Here is a 22,151-nt window from a genome sequence, read left to right as displayed (position 1 = left end):
CAACGAGGCCGAGCTCACCCTACCCTACTGCCTTTGCACCTGCTCTTTTCTCTAGCTGGAATGTGAACATTACTTATATCCAGACTGCCTCAGTGTCAGTTACTGTGTGCTGTCTTCCCCAAACACACTGACAAAATATTAATAATGACCTCCTATGTGTTTCCTATTATAGGAATTATAACATTTAATTGTAATATTGCATTTATTTATGTCTGCTTCCCCTTGTAGGAAAACATACAGCAGCAGCAGCAGCAGCAGCAGCAACAGCAGCAGCAGCAGCAGCAGTAGTAATAATAAATAATAATAATAAATACTTCCTGTCTTTGGGAGTTCTTTGGTTATTAGGTAGAAAAAGTAAATAATACAGCATCCTCAGTGTAATAAGTAGGTATTACATGAACAGAAAAAGGACTACTTAATCAACTAGGGTTTCCTAAAGAAAATGAAACTTGAACTGATCCTTAAAGAAGAGATTTTGGAAAGAATAAGGCGGAGGTGGGGCAAACCTATCTACAGTCAAGAAATTCACTTCAAGTCAGGGCACATGACTAGGTTGTACGTCAGGTCCCCAGTTCGGGGCGCGAGTAAGAGGCAACCACACAGGGACGTTTCTCTCCCCTTCTTTCAAGAAAGAGAGAGAGAGAGAGAGAGAGAGAGAGAGAGAGAGAGAGAAAGAGAAAAGAAAAGAAAAAAGAAAAGAAGAAAGAAAGAAAGAAGGGATTATATTATCTAAAAACATTAAAAAAGAAATTCACTTCAAATGTAACAATATGGGTAGGCTGAAAATAAAAGGGTCAGGAATGATATACCATACAAAAAGAAATCAAAAGAGTTGGATTGGGTATATTACAAAATAATGTAGGCTTAAGAGCAAAGAAAATGCCTAAGTACAGAGAGGGAGATTACATAATAATAGTCAATCGCCAAGAAAGCATAGCAGAGAAACAAGATGGCGGAAGAGTAAGTGGAAGCTACACTAACCTCCTCCCAGAACTAGTCTGGATTTACAACTTAATTTTGGAGAAATCATCTGAAATAACCAACCGAACACTAGCTGGAGAGAAGTCTTATAACCACGGAGAGACAGAAAAGGCCGCTACATCACAACGTGACCGGTAGGGAGTGCAGAGATGCGGAAGGGCTGGCTGGGCTCACACAGGTGGCAGCTGAAGGGACTGAGAAACAGCTCAGCAGCCGGGGGTTCCCGGTTTAGCAGGGTCTAAACCCCTAGCTGAGCTTCGCAGCCTACAGCAACAGAGTGGAAAGTAAAATAGTAACCAGCTGTGAAAAGTGAAAAGCCACAGGGTTTCTTGGTAGCCGGAGAGAAACAGCAGGAGGAAAAGAGCTCTTAAGCGGATCACATACAAAAATATTTTGGCCCCCACTTACCCAGGGCTCGAGCGGAGGGAAGGCAGAGAGGACTAGAGACGCTTGGGGAGAGTTTGGTGTGCTGGCTTTGAGGGGAGAGCTGGGGAAGCAGCCAGCCGGGTCCCAGTGCTGACTCATCCCCAGTACTGCAGGCAGACCATTGCCCCCCCTGCAAGTGGCATCAGCCTGAGGAGAAACAAAAGCCATGCCTACAGGAATTAAGTTGCCACACCCACGGTCCTTAAACCTGATGGCTAATCACAGATTGATTAGATTATCACTAAAGGAGACAGACAAAGGCAGTAGATCCCTGGAAGTCTCCAACAGGCTGCCTAGGCCCAGACTGGTACAGGATCTGACACTACCAGGGGCAGATCCAGGAAGTGCAGATCATTCTAAGAAGCACCAACAAACAATAGGAGTCACAAAAATGGGGAGACAGAGAAACAATCCCCCATCGAAAGGAAACGTAGATTCCCCAGAAAGAGTGCTACATGAAATAGAGGAGAGCAAACTATCAGATGTGGAATTCAAAACATGGATTATGAAGAAAATCAATGAGCTCAGCAGGAACGACGAAGAACTCCAGGGAAACTACAAGGAACTCCAGAAAAACTACAAGGAACTCACTGAGAATTACACCAGCATGAAAAAGGACATAGAAACTATCAATAAGAGGCAGGAGGAAATGAAGAATACGATCTCTGAATTGAAAAACAAGATACAAGGAATTAAAAGCAGGCTAGAGGAAGCAGAAGATCGGATCAGCGAGCTGGAGGACAACTTAGACAAAAACTCCCAGACAGTGCAACAAAATGAAAAAAGACTGAACAAGACTGAAGAGACTCTAAGACAGCTGCAGGACAACATGAAATTTAATAATATCCGTATCATAGGAATTCCAGAAGGAGAAGAAGAAGAGCAAGGGATAGAAAACCTCTTTGAAAAACTAATGACAGAAAACTTCCCTAACATGAGGAGAGAAAGAGTCACGCAAGTCCAGGAAGCACAAAGGGTCCCAATGAAGATGAACCCCAGCAGGCCCACTTCAAGACACATCATAATTAAAATGGCAACATTCAAAGACAAAGAGAGAATCCTAAAAGCAGCAAGAGAGAAACAACTAATAACATACAAGGGAGCTCCAACAAGGCTATCATCAGATTTCTCAGCAGAAACACTACAAGCCAGAAGGGAATGGCAAAAAATATTCCAAGCAATGAAAAACAAAGGCTACAACCAAGAATACTCTGCCCAGCAAGACTCTCATTCAAAATGGAAGGTGAAATAAGGAGTTGCCAAGACAAAAGAAGGCTAAAAGAATACATCTCCACCAAACCAGCATTGCAAGAGATGCTAAAGGGTCTGCTTTAAGAAGATGAAGAAACAGAGAGAGACAGAGAGGAACGCGAGTACAAAGGGGGGAAATGACAATGAATAAGTACTGAAAGAAAGAAGGAACTTCTACCATTTGCAACAACATGGATGGAACTAGAGAGAATTATGCTTAGCGAAATAAGCCAGGCAATGAAAGAAAAATACCTTATGCTATCACCTATTACAGGAAACTCATGAACAACACAAACAAATGAACAAAATTGAACCAGAGGTATGTAAAAAAGGAATAAACTAACAGTAACAAAGGGGGAGATGGGAGGGAGAGAAGGGGGTAAGAAGGGGAAGGGTCTAGTCAAAGAACATGTATAAATGACCCATGGACATGGACAACTGAGTGGGGACTGAATGTGGAAGAAGGGGGGGCAGGGTGCAGGGAAGCAAGAGGGGGAAAAAAGTGGGACAACTGTAATGAAAAAACAAACAAAATCTTTAGTGGGGGAAAGAATGAAAATATAAAGAATGGAAATGCAAGTTCAGTGAATGTTGGAGGGACAAGGATTTTCCTTCACACTGTATATTTTTCTCCCTAATCGATCCCTCCAGAGTTTGGCATTCTAAAGAAGTAATGACATAAGTTTCTTTGCATAAAACTAATAAGACCAGTTGTTAATAGAGGTTTTTTTTTTGACTAAGACTTTGACTGGAATGTCATGCCTAAAGGAGACATGCTTGGGCTCTGGTTGTTACCAAAAAGCCCCGGGGAACTGGGATTGACTTTCAAAGGTAATAAAAGCCCACGAGATAAAAGGTCTGGTACCTTGGCTGGATGTGCGGTCCATGGAAATTTTCCAGGGAAGGAATGAAGGTTGTTTTCCTGAAAGATGACTAGAAAGGAACTTGGAAAAGACAGGTGTGTGCAGGCAAGGCTGAATGCCAGGTATGTGGTTCTGCTTCTGTGCCCTGAAGGGCAGATTGAAGGTCACCCTAAATGATCCTTGTGTAAGTTCCAGCAAAGCAGAACTAAATATCATAAGTGATCATTTTCAGCTCTTGTGTTTATGCAAATGAACATGATAAATTAAAAATGGACTTAATGCAGTTCCTTTAATGACAAGGAGGGTAATCTTAGGGAGAAAAATTGTGATTCAAGGAAAATCACAATGCTCAGTGGTAGACTATAAAGTAGTGCTGCTAACCATCTTTAAAGTTTCTTTTTATTTAAAATTTGTTTTCATCTGAAAGTTATACTATGTCTGTGGTATTATCAAAGATGTTTAATTTACAGGCAAGAAGAATGTCAAATGCCTTGCAACTGGATGTCTTTCCGATAAGACAATCCTACATATTTAGAGACTTGTATGTGGGTTATGTTACATAAATTAACATGTGTTTTCTGTTTCCAAAGGGCATAAGCCTATGATCTCATTACCTGAGTGATTGTCTGTACATATAGGCCTCACTTAATCCTGTCTTCATCGCTGCATCCTGAGACTCAATGGTTTGGCTGAACTAAGTGGCTGGGTTGGTGAACTATGGGGTGGTCCGTAGGCTTCACTTTAAAACTGGTTTCTCTTTTCTGTTGTAATGGTTTGGACAGAAAGAGCCCAGAGGTATGAGAGAGGGGAAACCTAAACTATTTCCCTCAGCCCAAACTAAGTATAATGGGCAAAAGGGTTTTGGACAGGTGAGATGTACCTGGCACACCTTCCTCCAAAGAATCCTTTCTTTTCCCTAATGTGAGACATTGAAAAATTAATTCCTGTCATTTGTCATCTAGTGGTTATGGATTGAATGATGTCTTTTAACCCTGTTGCCAAATCTGGTGCCTCCAGAATACAACAAGGATGCCAGCCTGTTAAACCAAGCATGCCGTTGTCCGGGGACAGCCAACCGACCTGGAGTCTCCACGATCCTTCCCCATGTGGGAAGGCCACCCTCCCCTCCACACCCCCACTTTTATTAGGGATTTCTAGACCCAAGTGTAGGTAGGACGATGACCATGTCCAGCTTGAAGCAGCTAGAAGAGCTCGAGACCTTTGCCCATTGTCCTTTATAAAATTATAAAGGGTCTTAAGTCTGAGAGGGAGGGATTGTTCTTTTTTATTGTTAAATTAATTAATTAATTAATTATTTTAAAAAAGAAGAAGAATACATGAAAGGGTGAGGCAGGAAAGCTTGTATGTAGGACCCATGGGCATGGATTTGTGGGGGGTATTGTTGGGGGAGGGGAGGTGCTGGGCGGAGGGGAGCAAAGGGGAAAAAATTGGAACTATTGTAACAATATAATCAATAAAATATACTTAAAAAAAGGATTTCATAGGAAAAAAAAGCATAGCAATTTTAAAATGTATTTCTTCTAAACAACAGAGCAGCAAAATATGGAAAACAAATTGGATAGAAATAAAGAGAAATCCATAAATCCACAAATTTAGTCGGCAACCTTGACACGTTTTTCTTAATAATTCATAGAAATGGAGAGAAAATCATCCAAGGAGTACTCAACAACACCATGAACCAACAGAATCAAACTGACATTTATAGAACATTCCACCTACAATAGCAAAATATATTCTTTATTAGTGCTCATGAAATACTTAACAGGACAGACCATATTTTATGCCATACTTCATTCCTTAACAAATGTTTAAGAATTAAAATCAGAGCATGTTCTCTGACCAAAAAGTAATCAAACTAAAATAAATAACAGAGACTAATGTCCAAATACTTGGAAACTGAATATTTTTAAATAATCTATGTTCAAAGAGAAAGTCTCAAGAGAAATAAAAATACACATGGAAATAAATAAAGATGAAAATAAAACATCAAAATCTGTGGCATACAGTTTAAGCAGTGCTGAAAGGGAAATGTATTAAATACTCATATTAGAAAAAGATTAATGATTTTGAATCAATAATCTAAGTTCCTTTCTCAAAAGAACCTGAGTAAAATAAAACAAGAGCAAATATAAGCAAACAAGCAATAATAAAAAACAAAAGTCAGTAAAATTGAACACAGAAAACAAAGTGAAAATTAAATGAAGCAAAAAGCTGGTTCTTGGACAAGATCAGTAAAACTGACAACCTCATAGCGAGACTGACAAAGAAAAAGAGAAAACACAGATTACCAATATTAAAAATAAAACAGGCACTATCATATAGATTCTGCAGCTATACAAAGGGTAATGAGGTAATATTATGAAGAACTCCGCATATAAATTTGATAACTTCAATGAGACAGACAATTCCTTAAAAAGCACAAACTGCCCTGACTATGTGGCTCATTTGGTTGGAGCATCAATCCACACACCAAAAGGTTGTGAGTTCAATTCCTGGTCAAGGCACATACCTAGGTTGCGGGCTCGGTCCCCAGTTGGGGCACGTCCACAAGGCAACAGATCAATGTTTCCCTCTCTCTAAAATCAATAAACATATCTTTGGGTGAGGATTAAAAATAATAAGTAAATAAATAAATAAATATGAATAGTCTTAGCACACTGATTAAAAGACAAAAATAAAAATAAATTCATTATATGTTAATATATTTTTATGAAAACTATTTTTCATTGATAAGAATGGCATTATTTCACACTTTTACAAATTTCCATTGTCTCACTTAATAGAAGACAGCTGAACTCTCAAAGCTACTTCTGCATTCATTCTGTTGCAACACAGTGTCCTGGTTGAGATAAGAAAATCTGACTTCATATAGATACTTAGTTGGAAAAGGGAAGAGTATATTAATAGCATTTTCCAATAATTGTGGAAATTGTTTGCTACTACACCAAACTTGACAAGAGGTGTTTCTTAAAGGTCAGTTGCAATATGGAACCTGAAACTGTATCAATGAACTTTTTGCACTCACTGTGCAACATTAAAATTTATTGATCTATCTTACACTTTGAACGGATTTTTCTCATGAGTGATTTTATAACATCATGCATTGGTCAGTTAGAAAATATGGCTCACTGAATTATGAACTCTTCCAAACACTGACACATTTCATCATACAACAGTGGAAACTCACATTTAATGTCACTATCAACCTCTTGAGAAAGTCTTCAGGCATTGGGAAGCTGTATCTGAGGTAGCAGATACAAGATTTCCAAAATTCTCATTTGTACCAAAAAGCTCTAATTTTATCACTGTCCATAAATATCAGTTGTTTTCCAACAGTCATCCTTCAATATGCAGTCAGCACAGGTCCTTCCCAAGTGATACATACATATATACACATAAGTAAAATCACACAGACATATCCTTCATATTCAAAGGCCATGTTACTGACAGTAACAAATGTTCAGTTCTGTCATGGAACCATTAATCCCTGCACCAAATAAGTATTTTTTTCCATTTTAAAAAAGCTTATTGAGGTATAATTTACATAAAGTAAAATTTATCCTTTTTAGGTTTATAGTTCTATTAATTTTGACAAGCATACAGTTGTGTAGCAACTACCACCACCACCACAATCAAGATACAGAAAACTTCTGTCACCCTAAATGTTTCCTCCAACCTCTCTTTGTAGTCAATCCCCTAGCCCATTCCCAGCCCGATAAATGTTCAGTTCTAAGACAGTAATCCATTAACCAATTATAGGGATATTAATTTTTTTAACATTTCCCCAAGTCATCCCATATCTTACTTCATACCGCTTCAGTAAAATGTTACTATTGCCTACTCTTACGAATTATGTACATGATGTCACTAACCAACACCACTGTAATTGTTAATTTTATTCTACTTCAGATCACCATGCTTCATAGCTTAGATTGCCTGCCAACACTCACTTCCCTGATATGTCAAATCCAATAAAGATATGTTTTAGCAGGCAACTATTTGAACCTTGAAATACACTACAGGTTCAGTCAAAAAACTAGCTCCCATTTTTCATACAGTTAAATTCCAAATCACTGCTCCAATCCAGTCAATAAACACTAAGGTCTTTCCCGTACTACTTCATATCTCATCTTCCTACACTCCATTTACCAATCCCCATACTTTTTAGTCAATTTAAGTATTTTTCAGTTAGTACATTCTGTGTACAAAGCAGTCTCCTAAGTGCTGTGGAAACACTTCTCTTAGTGGTATGTTATCTACAACTTTGGTGCTCTTTTCACTGTACTCTAGACAAGGATCTATATACACTATATGCTGTTGGGCAATTCATTTACCTTTTCTAAGGTGTAATTTCATTTACAAAGTGAGACAAATACTTGCCTCACCCAGCCCACAGTACTGTTGTAAAGATTAAACAAAATAATGAATGTGCAAAGTCTCATAAAATAGGGTATTACTGGTTTTTAGCACTTCATCTAAAATTCAGAGATAGCAAGGGGGAAAAAAAGCCCCACCTATATCTTTACACAGACCGCTTATAGTTTTAAAATGTTATTTCCCTAGAATACATACAGCTTAGATTTAATTAAACTACCAATTTTACCATCTCTCTCTCTCTCTTTTTCTTAATCCTCACCAGAGGACATGTTTACTGATTTTTTGAGAGAAAGAAAGTGGGAGGTGTGGGGGGGAGAGAGACAGACATCGATGTGAGAAACATTGAGCAGCTACCTCACATACACACCCCAAATGGGGATCAAATCTGCAACTAAGGTATGTGCCCTGACTGCGAATCAAACCTGCGACCTTTTGGTGTACAGAACGACACTCCAACCGAGTCACCCGGCCAAGGCAATTTTACCATATCGCTTAACATTCTGTCAGTCATTCTTGGCTTCTGCCACAGAAAGAAGCAAAAGACATTTCCTAGTAATTCAACACCCAAATATTTATTGAAAACTAAATATTCCAGGCACTGGAATGACTAATGATACATCAGTAAACTAGACAATCAGATACCTGCTCTTAAGGAGCTTATATGAGGTCTGTCCAGAATGTATCCAGCCATGTAATGTGAAAAAGATATATTTATTGAAGAAGACACAAAATACAAGAAACACTGTGCATAAGACAATGAGGCCTCAGTCCCCTTCAAAATAGGCACCTTGGGACCTCACAAGTTCTCCCTATCACCATCAGCTGCCCTGTCATACTTTCCTGAGTCTCACTGATGGACTGAGATCTCTTCCCTTTCAAAGGTGATTTTAGTTTTGGGAAAAGCCAGAAGTCACAGGGTGCCAAATCTGGACTGTACCGGGGCTGAGTCTCCTGGGTGATTTGATGTTTCGCCAAAAAACCCTGCACGAGACATGATGCATGAGCGGGTGCATTGTTGTGATGAGCCTGCTAATCACCAGGTACCCATAGCTGTGACCTTCTGAATCATTTGAATAGTTTCTGCAGAGGAATGTTCAAGCTTAATGCAAAATCTGATGCAGATTCATTGCTCTACTTGCTCAGTCATTTTGAATTCAGGGCCACACAGTACACATGCTCACTCAATGGCATCTACTGCCCCCACTGACTAGTACAGTGAAGTCGTTATTGTTCACGCATGCACATTCCAGTCCACTCTCCTTGGCTGCCAGATTACATCAATTTTGCGCAAACTGTTCCCGTTATATTAGCAATGGCTAGACTTTTTCTGGACAGAACTCATTATGTTAAGCATCAATTGCTCCAAATTAATAATAGCTCAGAAACCCAAGAGCTATTTAAATAATCAAGATGTGTTTTCATTTAGGAAAAAATGTATTAAATCTCATAGAAACATTAAATTTCCAATCTCTTATGTTTGTCAAAAAATCTTTTTTAATATAGTAAATTATTCTTTTATAGCCTGTTCATATTTAAACAATTCTGTCTTAAGTTCCTACAAAAAGAGATACTTTCCTTTTGACCGGCAAAGGAACAAGATACTAAGGAGTTACAATGATGATTCAGAGTAACACTTTTTTGGACTTCTTTATCAAATTTGGTCACCTCCTCCACCCCAATTAGATCAACCAAACAAAATAAAACAAATCTTCCTATAAATTATTCAGGGGCAATAAATGTTCTTTACTTTTGTTGTTGTTGTTGTTCTATTACCGTTATTGTTTAAACTAATTTGGGTTAGGTGTTCAGTCCTTTATGATCAATATTTCTAATTAATATAGGTAAAAAGGAGTAGAAATCTCTAGAAGCCCTTGGCCTTCAATTCACTAAATTCATTGGCTACTCTGCAACTACTATAAGAAGGAAGGAAGAGGCAGAAACTAAGCCTGAATGCTACAATTGCAGAACAAGCCCACTGTTTTTATTTATACTATTATTAGAATTCATTAAAGTATAATAAATACGCTAAAAAAATGAGAACAGCTACATGATGTTACTAACTTCTTCTTCCTTTCTATTTAAAAAGATGGTAGAAGCTACATATGGGGGATGGGGTTGAGTCAGATAATGCCAAAAAAACCAGTTAGCAACTGGGAATGGCAGGATAAGCTCCTAGAGGCAAAAAAAATTAAAAAAGGCTTTGAGCGAGGCCAGATGAGCACTGGACAGCTATTTACCATTACCTTACACTATTGTTTTTGTGAGCTTCAAACCCTCACAAAAATATTTAATGCTCACCACCACTGTGAAATAAATTATTATGAACTCCGTTTTATAAATTGTGAAAATGGCTATTGGAGTTTTTAGTGACTTAGCAAACGTCAAAAAAAAACAGGAAAGTGAAAAGGGGTGGTATAGTGAATATCTATATTATTGTCTGCCTTTCCTCATGGCCCTCATTTACTGGGAATTGCCTCCCCATTCTCATAGTTCTCATGGGATCCTACCTTCCTTACAGTTGAGGGGTGGGCACCTGACCCAAGCTGAACCAATAACTCTTTCACTCCAGAACTCTGGATTTGAGCTTCAAAGGTCTGAGGTCAGAAGCTGGAATTGGAGCTGACAGATACAAAGTTCCAGTGCTCTGGGCAGCCATATTTTCCACAAGTGACTAAAACCAGTCTACAAAGAAAGAATAAGAGAATAAAGAAGGAGAGATTTGCTCACATTTGAGGTCCAAGTTCTAATGCTTATTGAAGTTCAACTGAATCTTACTTTTAATGAGATCAGGTTTCCCTGAATCTATAAATTCTTTTTGCGTAAGAAAATTCAAGTCGAATTCTATCACATACAACTGATAGGAATCCCAACTAATTCAGGGGTAAAGAATAGGGGTATTATCACTCACAACAATCAACAAGTGTTAATTGAATAATAATGTCCAGAATTATGCTAAGCCCTCAATGGATTCTCATGAGGGCAGTAGACAGACTCATATAAGATAACTATGATCAAGTTCTAAACTACATGAGACAGATTATAAGTACTGTAGGAGTTCAGAAAAGAAAACACAGTATAACACAGTTGTGATTTATGTTAGACTATGAAGATGAGAAAACTGATGAAGAGGTCATAGGAGAGAACTCAAAGGGAGAGAATGATATGGCCTAGAGCTGTGAGAGCCAATTTAGGAGCAGGCAACATGCTGTAGAAAGTGAGAAAACCCACCTGGACCAGACTATTTTGGAGATTGGCAGGAATTAAAACTAAGAAAATGGGTAAGCTAAGACCACATGATAAAAAACACTAAATTTAAGAAAAAGAAAGTATGGATTACTGCCCCACTAATCCAAGAATGTTGGATTGAAAATTTAGACTTGGGTAGGTAGGGCAGCAGTAACAGAAAGCAATGATCAGATTCAAGAAACATTTCAAATAAAAAATCCCATTCCACTCTTCTCACAAGTTTCCAAGTATTGAATTATTTCTCACTACAGTGGAATCTTCATCAGGGCTATCACACAACAGTAAAGCAAGAAAAGGAGTAACTATTAACACCTGGATGAAACTATGGTACTTGCATATAAATTATTTCATTTAATACTCATAATTAAAATCTTTGAAGTATTTTCATGATTCTCATTTTGCAAATTAAATGTATTCAGGCTCAAAGACATTAGATAACTTGTCCAAAATCACAAAACTAAATAAAAAGCTGGCCTACAGAGTGGGGAGTTGGATAATAATCTACTTAGCACAAAAGTCTTTTTCCCAGGACAAACTATAAAAATACATATAATGATGACATCGATTATAATGATTGACAGCTACCATTTACTAAATGCTGGCAACTATTCAAAGCACGTTACCTGCATTATCACATTTAATATTCCTAACAGCCCTATAAGAGTTTATGATTAATCTTACTTGAGGATGATGCGCTTCAGTCCTAAAAAGTTAAGAACTTTGCCCTGGCTGGTCTGGCTCAGTAGAATGAGCGCCAGCCTGTGAACCAAAAGGTCGCAGGTTCAATTCCCAGTCAGGGCACATGCCTGGGTTGCAGGCCCAGCCCCCTCTTGGGGGCATGCACGAAGCAACCACACATTGATGTCTCTCTCCCTCTCACTCTCCCTCCCTTCCCCTCTCTCTAAAAAAAATAAATAAATAATAATAATATAAATAAATGTTTTTGTTTTGTTTTTTTAAGTTAAGAACTTTGCCTTGGAACTTTAAATAAATGGGAATCAACTATTAAAAAAAAAAAAAAAAACTTTGCCTAAAGTCAGAAGGATAGTAAGTGGCTGACCTGGGTGGAATTAAAAATTATATAGTAGAACTCCAGAGTCCGTGCTCTTAACCACTAAGCTATACTATCTCCATGACTAGAAATTACTAGAAATAAGCAGAGGAAATACAATTAGGGTGAGATAAGTAAACACTTTAAGAGTGGATGATAATCATAAAAACATTTTATTTGTCCTACTTTTTAAAAAATTATTGTTTTTCAATTACAGTTGTCCCACTTTTCCCCCAATGCTTCCCCCACCCAGCCCACCCCTTCTCCCAGTCACACCCCCCATTGTCCATGTCCATGAGTCATTTATACATGTTCTTTGACTAAACCCTTCCCTCACTTATCCCCCTTCTCTCCCTTAAAAAAGTAGTAAAATTTAAGCGATCTATGAAAGAACAAATAGAAGATATATATCTAAAAGAGAATTTTTGATAAGTTTGGAAATTTAAATAAATTCATATCTAAAGATAAATTAATTTGAAGACCGTTTCAATTAGTGAATCTTGTAGTATACTCCTAAAATAAATCAAGGTTCAGAGACTGGGTATCATCTGTTCAAGGCATACAATTTCTCAATTACAATTTACAGAGTCAATTATAGCAGTGGTCCCCAACCTTTATGACACCAGGGAGCAGTTTCATCAAAGATAATTTTTCCACAGATGGGGGTAGGAAGGATGGTTTGGGGATGATTCAAGCTCATCTCCTGCTGTGCAGCTCAGACCAAACCAGTCCACTGCAGGTACCCTTAAATTAAGAGAGTAGAATTCAGGGCTTCAGACATCTCCCCTTGCCTATTCAGTTTTTCTTTCACTGTATTATAATACCCACATTCTTGGAAATCAAACAAAGGTGTATTTCTGTTAATGTTGTAGAACTAAGATTTTTCATGTAAAAGAAAAAATACAAACTCAAGTGATGATAAACAGAAACTGGAATTATCAGCATAAAGCATTTTTCTTCTTTTCAAAAATAAAATTTCATAGCTCTATTCAGTAAACAAGGACAAGAAGCAATTTCAACTCCATAGCATCCAGACTATGGAAGGGATTTCTAAGTCAGGGGCAAGAAATGTACAAGATGAGCCTAGGCATCTTACACACACACACACACACACGCACACAAAAAACAAACAAACAAAAACAAGAAAGCTCTATCAAAGATTATTAGGGTCATACACAAATAAGACGGGAGCCAATGCAAAAATGGTCCCATTAGTCAAAGATAGGAAAAATCAAACATCAGCAAGAATGAAAAAGGTTGACTGACACACACCAAATATATATTTTTAAATAGTTTCCATAATGATGTCAAAAATTTCAAAAAAAGAGAAAGAGAAATAAATGAATAAAAGCAGAGTATACCTTGTTTGCTAACGCTCATGGGCTGAATCAGTAAGTTCTTTTGCATACTAGCTTTTCAGGCAACGGGAAACCACAGTTAGGAGACTGAAGAGTGAGAGGCAAGTAAAAGCAGGAATATACGTACTCCTATATTCCCCTGGTTTCCTTTTTGCCAGATCAACATGCTTCTCTCTACTTAAAACCACACCCCCTGTCAAACAGCCCTCTCCAGTGAGCTACCCTCCCCAACTGCTCTCTTCCCTTGTCCCTTCAGGTCTAAAGGTGATGGCAGCTCTCTTCTCCATTGTTACTAGTTGCAGAGTACTGCACTAATCCTGATTTCTTTAAATATTGTCTATGTCTTTGTAAATAGTGCCTTTCTTAAACCTCCCTCAAACAGTACCATGTCTATCACACTAAGGCTCCAAAATACCTTACTCTGAAAAGTGGCATTAATATTATATTTTACGAACTCTGTTTCATGGTAAGCAAACAGTCCTATAGATGAGTGAAAGTTATTAAATCCTTAAGTTTTTGAAACAGAAGAATTACAGTTAATAAGTGTGAAAGAAATAATATAATTAGAAAATCATTACTTTACTATGCCTAATGAAATAACTGATTCAGCTATTTTAACAGATCATTAAAATGGGTGGAACCATTAGATGAAAGGATGATGAAGGATTTTTACAAGAATTTATTACTGACTGTCACCACCTGAACACATTTATTAACCTTAGCATCAATAAGGATGGGTGAGGCAGCCAGATATTATGTACCTCTTGATGTGACTCAAAAGAAAATACAATCTATGAAATCTTCTTGACAAAAAATTCAAAATAATTAAATCAAGCTTTTAGTTCTAACTACCAATTAACAGTAAACGGGGCTCGTGGAAGATAATGGAGCAAGTTAAAAGATATCACAAGGAAACAAAAAGAAAAATCCATAATGTGAAACACTGTATAGTACCAATGACCTAGTTTCTCAACAAAACAATGGCAGGGGGCGGGGGGGGGGGAAGGTAGAAGAATTGGAGGGAGAAGACTACTCTAGATATTAAAAAGAGACTTAAAAGACCTAGTAAACAAAAGCAACATGTGGACTTGGAATCCGGTTCTAATAAAGCAATTTTAAAAAACACTATTTTAGACAACCAGAGAAATTTGGGTATAAATTGGGAATTAATGGTACCAATGAGCTTTTAATTTTAAGACACTATAATGGACATTGTGGTAATATAAGAAAATGTTCTTTGTTGTTGTTTTCTTTAAAATGCTTATTGAAATACATAAGGGTAAAATGACTAGCTGGGATTTATCTTTAAATATTTTGGCAAGAAAAATGGTGAGCGATGAAGCAAGTGTGACAAATTTTTGAAAACTGCAGAATCTGGATAATGGGGATTCACTATACCATTTCCCCTAAATCAGTGTATGTGCAAATTTTTCCATTTATAAGTTACCAAACAAAACTAAAATCTATGTTCTTCACACTATAACCATAGTTTTTAAACTTGAGTATGTCTTAGAATCCAAATCTTGTGCAGAATCCTAGGACTCATACCCCAAAATTTCAATTTTGTTTGTCTGGGCATGGGTCCAGATCACATCATTAGGAAATCCTCAAGTGAATCTGATACAATCTACACTCATATCTGAAAATTATACACCTACACTACTCTACCACAAATCTTTAAATATATCCCAAAACTTAAAAAGAAAGGGCACGATCATATCTCTTACCTCTCCTTCAAATATGACCTCATTCACATTTGCTCATCATTTATCTTTCACCTGAGACTATAAATTCCATGAAAGCAGAACCCATGTTTGCCTTCCTCTCCACGGTGTCCCTAGTGCCTATCAGAGCACCTAGCAAATGGTACATACCAAATGAACTTTTGCTGAATGAGTAAATGAACAATAATAAAGAGAAAAAAGAAGAGTTAACTGCAGTCCACTATTTCAAAATTAGTTCCAGGGAACAACCTCATATAAGATGACTTACAGTTCTTGCCAGAAGTCAATATAGGAAGTATGCAATAAAAGACTATAAATAAAATATGGAAATAATAACAAAATAATAAAAATAAACATAAGAATAAAGGTGGAGCAACAGGTTAGCCTACCTTTTAAAATATGACATAGGTATAAGATAACCTCTCCCCTCTCTGAGACATCAAAATTTGAACATCTAACTTCCTACTAATTATCTAGAAACTATAAGAAAAATGTATTCAAATATTTCACACTACCAAACAAGGAAGGCAGGTATATTAGAGAAGTAAAATACAGTACATGTATACATTTTAAAGGATACACAAATGAGTAATTCAATCACTACTTTCTCTGTTCAAAAAGTATAAACCGCTAGAGTTATGAACACAAGTCACAAATGCAAAAAAAGAGGAAGTGCCAAACATAACAATTAAAAATTAGGATGATCTACCAAGATTATACAGAACTAGTTCCAAAAATAGCACTTAAAAAGATGGTTCCTATTCTTATGTTTCTACCTCAGCACCACTTAAGTTTTTTAATTTTACTTCTTAAATAACAAACTAATGACACAACTTCTAAGGATTTTACGGAAATACACTAAAGACTCACAGAATTTTTAGAGACACAATGGATATCAGCAATTATATGGCCTAACTCTTCATTTTACAAATGGGGAAACTGAAGCCCAGATAAGAAAAAAGATTTACTTGGTTACAGCGAGTTAATAGCAAAACAAGGATATGCCAGTGCTCTCAGTTTCTAGTCCAGTGTTCTTTTCACTATTCTATGCTAATAGTATACTTTAAGAAATAAATATTTTCCATTGCGAAACGCAGTACTATCCAGTACTATCTACTCCTCTTCTTATACATACACGTGTGTGGTAGTCATCAGCTAGTCTTTAGACTTAAACTAAATGAATGTACCTCTTTTTCAGTGGGGATAGGAATGGGGAAGTGGAGGTACTGAACTATCTTCAGCAACACAACTCAATATGTAGTATTTCCTAATATGTGGGCTTTTCTGTCATGTATCATAATAGAATCTAATTTTTACCACATATACACAAGTATCAAAACTTATAATCATGAAATTAAACTGTAAAGTTATGCAAAATGTAAACTAAAACTGAAAATGTATTCTTTGTTCATTATAAAATTTTATATGTGGCTCCTTCAGGATTAAAAACATTTCTGACTCAAGAGGTTAATGAATGGCCCAATTCATGTCTCAGCTGCTACTCTGAGCCACCTCTCTATACACCCACAGGGTGCTTGTAGTGCAAGAATCCATTTACAGAGCACATACTGAAAGTATAAAAGATACACACAGAAAGAGAGCAAGACAACAACTAAATCTCCACACACCAGCTCCCAATTGCTTTTCTTATTAATCTTAACCCTTGGCACAAAACAGGTATATTATAAATCATGACTAAATGAATAAATGTCTCCAAAAACCCCTCCCCATTCTACCGAATTCCATCTAACTGTCTCCATTTTCAGTTACAATTGGCTTAGACATTTCAATAAAGTACAGCTGGGTTATGAATTTATAGGCATGGCTTGAGGTGTCAGACAAATCCCTCTGCACTTAGAAAAGACAATAAATATCAACTTCTAGAATAAGCATAATGACTAGAATATAAAGGCATACTATAAATATGACAAAAATAATAGTTACCAATTAACAAATACTTACTAAATGTCATATGCTGTGATAATTGCTTTGTCTATATTACTTAATCCTTAAAACAATCTAGTACTATTATCCCCCACTTTCCTGAAAATGAAACAGCTTTCAAGAGTTAACTCACCAAAATCACCTAGAAGGAAAACTGCAGAGCCTACATTTGAATCCAAGTTTAGACCCCACACAAAGACTTGCTGAAATCAATGGAGTAATTTGTTGTTGTTTTTTAATTCTTGCAGCATATTAACATCAAAACAGTTTGGTCCAAATTAACCAGGTATGCAACTGATACTGGTAACACCCATTATGTAATTAACATATTATGAACAATGGCAGGCATATAGCTTTAAGGCCCAAAGATTTAATGACTTCAGGTCTCTTCTTTCAGCACCAGCACTATAACCCTAATGTGATCAATTCAACCTGCAGGACGCATGGGGGTATTATACAGCAATAATCTAGCATCTGGGATGCTAGCCAAAATCTGCTGAAATAATCCAATGTGTGGACAAGACTGTCAAAGGTAAAGTTCAGAACAAAAATTCCAGCTGAGCCACAGGGAGAGTAACAGTAGTGATGACAAAACAGGTAAGTGCATTGGAGAAAGCTTATTTTGAAATAGGAGAATTCTGAATGATAACATGACATCTAAGTAGAGATTCTTAGTAGCCAGTCAGATATTTAGGATTTAAAACAAACAAACAAGACTGAAAAATAAAGATTTGGATATCATCGGCATAATGATAATAGTAGTTGAAGCTGTAAGAATGTATAAATTCACCAAGAGAGTGGAAAGATAAATATTATAGGCCAGAGACTAAGGTTAAGAAAAAAAGAAATCAGTGATGAAAAACACTGGGTCAAGCAGCCCAGGAAAAGAGAATTTAAAGGAAAACTCAAAAACAAACTTAGATTTGCTTTTTACATTCTAAAAAACTAACTAATAAAATATGGTAGCAACAAAATGTACAAAGGGGACAGCAGTGTTAGAACTCTGTAAGCACTGTTCAACTAATATTGGTCCCTTCTCTCCTTTCTTACCCATCCATTGCTACACCTCCACCAGCTAAACAAAAACTAGAAAAAAGGTTATGCTCTTAACTAGCATCCTGCAGGAGTGTTTTACACATGCTACAGACAAGACAGCTGTATTTTCAAGAAATATTAAGCTTCAAGACAAGTGTATACCTAACCCTTCCACCCACTTACTTTTGTTCTTCCTTTTTAATTTACAAATCACGTGCATTTTTTCTTCTGGAGAAGTTAGGACTTAATTAAACTCTACCTGTTACTGTTTTCAAAAGTACACAAAACTATTGAGGAAATTGTTAACAAGCCCTAGATAAAAATAATTCTAAGGTAAAGAAAAAAAAAGATGAAAAAGTAAAACAGCTCTTAATAATTACTATAAACTATAACATGGACCATTAGGCAATAGAATCATTAAGATCCTGGAAAGATGTGACTTACAAAAAAACAAGGTTGAGCAATTCGGATGAAGTAGGAAACAAGTAAATAGTTACCATAATATTATCTTAGTATATGCAGACTATTTTAGCATGTCTATTTGCAATATGAAAAACAGACTTATACAGTCTTTAATAAAGTATGCGTTCAAGGAAAGGTTGAAAAACCACTTACCAGTGCTTTTTCCTACTACATTATTTTATAAATACTAATACTCATCCTCAACAACAACAACAAAAACTATTTGGTGGGTAGTCATTTAAAAGATTCCCCAACAAAGTCTTCTAATACCAAAAGGTTTAGGAACTTTCATTTCTGAAGAGAGGACCTAGGCAAGGAAATGGAGAATAAACATAATTTGAGATTACAAAAATAAAAAAATAAACAGAACCTAGAACTTGAGTGCTGCACATGGCACATAATACATACTAAGTATCAGTTAAATAAATCAAAGGCCAAGATAATAGAGAAAGCCAATTAATTTAAAAGGGGTATTGTCCCACCCTGGCCAGGTGGCTCAGTTGGCTGGAGCATCGTCCCATATACCAAAGGCTGTGGGTTCAATCCCTGGTCAAGGCACATACCTAGGTTAAAATCAATAAAAACATATCCTCACTGAGGATTTAAAAGACATATTGTCCCTATATAAGATGTACAAAGTCCAGAGAGGGAAGAGTAAGAACAGACCCACAGAAAAAGATAAAATTATTTGATAGGTCTTTCTCAAAGGTAGAATGAATGAATGATTACTTAATGATAAACATGAAATATCATGCAAAGGAAATTCATGCTCCACACTACAAAACTGAAAAAAAGAATTTTGTCTCAAAAGAAAATTTTAATCTTTACAAGTTCAGATTAATATTGTAATAAAGTTTCAACGGCTATCAATAAACAAACTAAACAAACAAAAAAGGGGCCAAGATTATAGGATTAGAAGGGGAAAAAAATCTGCCTGTTGAATATTTTCTTTCTTAAAATACTTTTAGAAATCTTGGGGTCCAAGATACCTGGTCATCCTAACTCTGAAAAGCTTTGATTGCCTATCTTCTTGACTATTTCTTTTGTTCAACTTTCATCTTTTACCCTTTTATCATTGTATCACTTTCAACTTGCATCTCTGTACAAATGATTTCCAAATTGTTATCTTTAAATATGAGCTGTTTCAAATAGCCAATAGTCTACATACAGGTCATTTCTTTGTGGTTATCCCAGTATCTACTATAATACAATAAATCTAAAACTGAATTTATCTGTTGCTTATTCTTTCGAAGCTATTTCCAAAACTGACTTTGCTGTTTTCACCCATGTTTTCATTAGTCTCCCTATATAACCTAGGCTCAAAATTTTTAGGATTATCCAACTAGTTTCTTTCTCTTTGCTTCCCTCTTCTCCCTAATCCTGCCAATCAAGTTCATCAACGCCTCCTTCCCCATTCTAATGCCCCAATTTTGGACTTAAATAATAATTTCAGGACTATTTATAATAATTTTTTAAAAGCTCCCCAATCTCATCCTATCTCCAGTCTCTTTCCACATAACCCATCCTGCACACAGCTACCAGGTTCATTTTTTTCATTCATCCTGCCACAGTCTTGTTTACAAATATGTTAATAACTACAACATACTAAAGAAAATCTAAACTCCTTAGCCTAACAATCAAATCCTCCACACTATAACCCCAATCTATCCTACCAACTTTATCTTCTATTCACTTAAACATGTCATAGCCAGTCATGTCTCCACCCTCTACATATTCATGCTACCCTCCATCCCCCCATGAATACCTTATCTAAATCCTATCCATCCATCATAAGCATACCATGGCTCACCCAACTTGCAATGACTGCTTCTTTTCAATACTCAAGAACATATCTTACCTATACCAACTACTTGAAATGTATCCCATATTTTCTCAATCTGTGAAGTGTTTTGTTTCTTGTGTTATGTATATGAAATTAGGTCTTGTTTTCCTCAATAGATAGAACTTTCAAGGAAAGACTCCACAACTTGCATTTCCTTGTTGTCTACATAGTTCAATAAATCTGTGACGTTTCCACCAAATGAAGCTATGGCAACAGACTAAAAGACAACTAAAGTTAAAAAAAAATAAATAAAAAGCTACTAAGCTACTATACCCTTCTTACTACTTGGTGGAATAAGGTGATCAAAAAGCAAAGTAAAATCAAACATACTATATGGAAATTGAATAAATACTAAAAGAAGAATCAAACTTCTCAAAAGTTATAGAAATCCTTACTAGAAAGACGTGTTCTAATTCCTCCCACTTCTCTCAGTCAATAAAATGTTTTAAATTGTATTAAATATCAACTCTCTTTTCTGTTTTTCAATACGAAGAACATCCGCAATGTGGGTGAAACATTTCAAACAATCAACTCACAAGTCTCATTTCCATAATGAAGGATGCTTAAGAGTAATTTTGAAAGCTTTGGGGAAAAAACTTCCTTGTAAAACCATACACATTTTAAAATACACACAGGTATGTAGAGTAACTAAAATGCATGTTGATTTTAAGTAATCTACATGATTTTCCTGATTCAAGGTGAAATTTTTATAGGGTATCATTTCTCTGAATGGCATTTATAGTACTTTGTTCACTTAATCTTAGTACCAAATATTGTGTACATCTAACATTAATTCTGAGGCTGTAAATTACTATTCATATACATCCTCTCTGAAACTTTAGAGATTATATGGTTTTGTCTGGACTAGAGTATTATATAACTTTTAGTTGTTCAGTAAAGTAAAAGAAACTCACAAAAAATTTGCAAGTATTAGTGTCTGAAGAAGAAACTGACAGAACTTAAAGACTCCAATTCCTGTCTATGCTGTCAACCACTGAAGGATTTCTGAAATAGGATTTAGGTCTTTCACATCATAAAATCTTCTTTAGAATGTTTTAGAAGTGATATTATTAAGCACACCACCACCAAAAATGGCAGACACGATAGAAAAAAACAATAAAAAAATTTTTTAAATGGCAGACAGGATAAATATCTGTGTGGTACTTTTGTAATCAACAATATTGTTAAAGACATTAATATTGCGATGACTTACCATCATTTCCTTGGGTTTTTACACTTAAATAATCCAGTGAAATGTTCCTTCAGACTCAACTCACCTATGACATTCTGACTCAATCACTTCCTCAATATCGATTTTCCACTGTCACTTCCACGTCTAAATACTAATCTAGGAACTAAATCCCAAATGAAAAGTGGTCTTTCCAATAATACTGTCAAACCGATCAGAAAAATTAATATTAAGATCGCCATTCAACAAACTATATACGTAGTAGTAACAACTTTGACGTGGTAACTTTTTATATGACGTCCGCAGTAGAGATTTAGAAGTATCTTTTGTGTAATGATGAACTGAATGAGAGCTAAAAGATCAGAGAGTAGTCCAGAGTC

The 22,151-nt window shown here is 36.2% G+C and overlaps 1 protein-coding gene across 4 annotated transcripts in view; it reads right to left on the bottom strand.

Annotated features, from left to right (window-relative positions):
- ROCK1 (Rho associated coiled-coil containing protein kinase 1) overlaps positions 1-22,151 on the bottom strand; it is a 166,048-nt gene that overhangs the window by 142,807 nt on the left and 1,090 nt on the right. The window lies entirely within an intron of this gene.

This window comes from Furipterus horrens, unplaced genomic scaffold, assembly GCF_987537825.1.
Source record: "Furipterus horrens unplaced genomic scaffold, mFurHor1.1.pri manual_scaffold_8, whole genome shotgun sequence".
NCBI lineage: Eukaryota > Metazoa > Chordata > Mammalia > Chiroptera > Furipteridae > Furipterus > Furipterus horrens.
This window is presented reverse-complemented; position numbering and strand designations above follow the sequence as displayed.